The 3,983-nt window shown below is 35.9% G+C and overlaps 1 non-coding gene across 1 annotated transcript; it reads right to left on the bottom strand.

The window, feature by feature from the left end:
* Positions 1 to 558: 558 nt before the first annotated feature.
* On the bottom strand, positions 559 to 633 carry Trnat-ugu. Its single transcript has one exon. It is a non-coding gene; the product is annotated as a tRNA-Thr (tRNA).
* Between the last annotated feature and the right edge of the window lie 3,350 nt (positions 634 to 3,983).

Below are 3,983 nucleotides of genomic sequence, written 5' to 3'. Positions count from 1 at the left end.
TAGGAGAATCTATCTATTTTAAAAATTATCAATTAGAAAAAAAAGTTCCGTTTGTTATTTCTGCCGATTTAGAAAGTTTACTTTTAAAAATCCAGAAACACCATATACAATGAAATATCAGAAACATGAACCAAGTGGATTTTGTTAATGTGTTAAATATGTATATGGAAATATAAAGATACTGTTGTTTATAGCGGACCAAATTGTCATAAAAAATTTGTAGAATGTTTAAAACAAGAAGTTGAAGATACTGGAAAAGTTTATTCCATAATTGAAGAAATGAAACCACTTACAATTGATGAATACAAAATAGGTGTTTATCCAGATGATTACTTGGATTCTTGGAATAAATTTGAAGAAACACAATTATCAACAAGAGAAAAATTTTATAGTGAATGAAATGATTGTGATATAAGTGAAGGTTATGAACATACAAAATTAGTATAAAAAATTCAGTATAAAAAATCTTGGTAAATATTATATGAAATCATAATTAAATGGACACCCTAGCTGCAAACAGGCGTTGATGTACTTCATTGGGGACATGTTGAAAATGTGTGCCCCGACCGGGACTCGAACCCGGGATCTCCTGCTTACATGGCAGACGCTGTATCCATCTGAGCCATCGTGGGCACAGAGGATAGTGCGTCTGCAGGGACTTATCCCTTCCGCCAATGTCATTTCAGGTGCTGTTTTTAGGAGAATTATAAGGAAGAAGAAGGCACCAATTTTGCCTGTACAGAACTGCAAAATCATCGGAGCAGTAGGAGCATGCTCTCCCAATGTCAAAATACAGACACAATTAGAGATGAAAATGGGAAATGTAGCAATAAAATGTACGTTCCTTGTAGCTGAGAAGTTATTAGTGGACTGAATTCTTGGTATTGGGAGTATGCAGGAGTACGATGTCAGATTGATTTTTTGGAAGGAATAGTTAAATTTAGATTAACTGGTGAAGTGATAGCACTGGATTTAAATAGAAAGGTGACGGTGCATGAGTAATATTGTTGCGGTGCCATAATTCAATTAATTGACACTACAAACGGTCGATGGAAGGAGCTTTCAAAGGATTTGATACAACAGGAGGACTTTAACCAAACAACAATGATAAAAGCTAATGAATCAAATCAGCTTACCAGAGAACAAAGGCAGGAGCTTCATAATTTGTTAGAGGCATGTGAAGAGATTTTTGATGAGAAACCATGAATTATTAAAGGGTATATTTGTCACCTACAAGTGAAGCCACTTACTGTTAGACGCACTATCCGATCCCTGGCGTTTAAAACAATCTTTTCAAAGGAAGATAAATAGAATGTTAGCATGGAACTTGATTGAGCCATCAACTAGTCCATATTGTTCTCCGCTCTTAGTCGTTCCAAAACCTGGAGGCAACGTAAGATTAGTTCTGGATGCGAAAGTGATTAATAAGATAATAGTACCTGCAAGAACTCATCCAGAAAATATAGATGAATTAATTCAAAATTTCCACGATGTTTCGTACATAACTAGTGTTGAGTTGACAAGTTCGTACTGGCAGGTCCAAATGGATGAAGAATCTAGGAAATATAGCGCATTCCTCTATGCCGGGAGAAGTTACCAATTTAGAGTTGTCCCATTCGGACTTAATATTAGTGTCATAATATTTATTTCAGCATTGTATTATGTTCGTGGACCAGAATTGCGTAGTCATATAACTGTGTTTGTTGACGACTTATTAATAGCGACGAAAACATGGGAAGAGCATTTGCATATTTTGGAAAGGATGTTTGCTGTTTTCAAGAAAACCGGAATTACAGTAAACTTACAGAAGTCTCATTTTTCTTTACCACAAATTAAGTTCTTAGGACATATGATACATGCAAAAGGTATCCTGCCTACCGAGAAGAAGATAAGTGCAAATCCAAATTTTCCATCACCACGGAATAAAAGACAGCTGAAGGGATTTGTAGGTATGGCAATATTCTTCCGTCATTTCATAAAGAATCAAGCCATGAATTCTGAGGCATTAAACTGGCTTCTACAGAAGAATGTGCCATGGCAACGGACTGAAGAATGTGAATTAGCTTTTCGAGACATTAAAGACCAACTCATTAACACATCCTTATTATATCACCCTGATATGAACTGTGAGTTTTGTCTGTGCACGGATTCATCGGATGTTGGATTAGGTGCTTGTCTCTTCCAAATAAGGAAAATAAAAGGGGTAGCAACATTCTGCCCAATAGCATTTGCTAGTCGAGTGTTATCGCCCTGTGAAAGAGCTTATATGACCACAGAACTTGAAGCACTTGCAGTTACCTGGGCATTCAAGAAGTTTAACTATTATTTATGTGGCTAGGAAACGATTGTGTATTGTGACCATCAATCACTAACCTTTTTGCAAACATGTAAATTATTACATCCCAAACTGTCACATTGGACAATGACACTACAACAGTACCAATTTAAAACTATTCATGTGTCTGGCAAAGAAAATATTATTGTGGATTCTAACAACCCTACCACAACAAATGTCAAACTTTAATAAAGATTGTGGTGTTCCTCACGCTGCTAAATACTGCACTTTCGGGCAACAAAAGTCATATTATGTGGCAGGTGTCATTAGAGTACAGTTAATAGTCATTTCATGTAATAATGAAAAAACTAGGCACTCATCTTTTTGTGCTTCCCACGCTGGTCTCGTCGTAAAACCATGGCTCAGTCGTTGAAAATCTAGGTTTTTATGATTCCAAGCTCAGATGCAAAGAGGCCTAGGTTTTATTCTGCTATATTCAAAAGTTTTGTTGATGCGCTTCTCAAACCATTCTTGGAGATTAAACCCTTCAAAGTTAGCACAATGGTGATGTAAAAAAATAATCAGCACTCCAAATTTAAGTTACACTTCCTTTTAACTGCTTTTATTGCAATATCATGTATCACACAAAACATCACTTCACAATACAAAACATACTTGAAAACATCTCTCTCAAAGTCACTGTTAAAGTTCACATTTTATAAGCGGACTACGTTATGCATCTTTCCAACATGACGTCCAACACTTGACTTTCTCAAAGTCCGACTCTCTAACAAGTTAACAACTAACTATCGCTTACGCACCCAAAAATCAGAGTTACAAGTATGTCAAAGATCATAGTGACAAAAGAAAGAATACACATAAGAATAATATAATTGCAATATAAACATATCGATGTATCAAAAGTGAATTCAAATCTGAATGTTGTCTCAGAAATATGTTAAGTGGTTAACATAAATACCGTAGTATATTACTGGTATCAAGAGGTTCAGGTGAGGCACCATAATGTTACATAATTCTAGTACCATTACAGGATGCACTGTCAAGATCCCCAGACGGTTTAACTCTGGAAATAGAATCAGCAAATACTTCGGATTTTGCAGTATTACTGTTGCAGGACAATATCTACAAAACTTATTATGTATCTCTTTGTAGGGATATTGGAAATTTACAACAAATAGACCCTCGATGGAAGAAGATAATTCAGCTAAAGGAACAACAAAATTCAAGGGCTAGATTAGGTCATTATAAATTACTAAATGGAGTATTATTCTTCAGATGTGGGAAGGACAACAATCCACAGTGGTGTGTATGTATCCCGAAGGAATATGACGAAAAATTAATTTGGTTTACCCACTTATCATGGGGACATTTCGGTATGATCAAATGTGCCAATAAATGAGGAGCATACTGTTATTATCCGAATATTCGGAGAAAAGTGCACCAAACAATACAAAACTGTTTACTCTGTCAAAAGGCAAAACTGGATAATAGACGTAGTAAGCATGTTCTGCATTCAATTATTCCACAAGAGGCAAGGGCGTTAATTTCGTGTGATATCTGCGGCCGTCTCCCACGATCAAGAGGAGGAGTCAAATTCATTGTTGGATTCTTTGACGTATTTACAAAATATGTAAAACTATATCCAGTAAAGTGTGTTTCTGCCAGAGGTGTTGTAGTGAGATTGGTG

This window comes from Schistocerca piceifrons, chromosome 5 (genome assembly GCF_021461385.2).
Source record: "Schistocerca piceifrons isolate TAMUIC-IGC-003096 chromosome 5, iqSchPice1.1, whole genome shotgun sequence".
Classification (NCBI taxonomy): domain Eukaryota; kingdom Metazoa; phylum Arthropoda; class Insecta; order Orthoptera; family Acrididae; genus Schistocerca; species Schistocerca piceifrons.
Note: the sequence above shows the minus strand (reverse complement) of the source record. Positions and strands in the feature narration are given on the sequence as shown.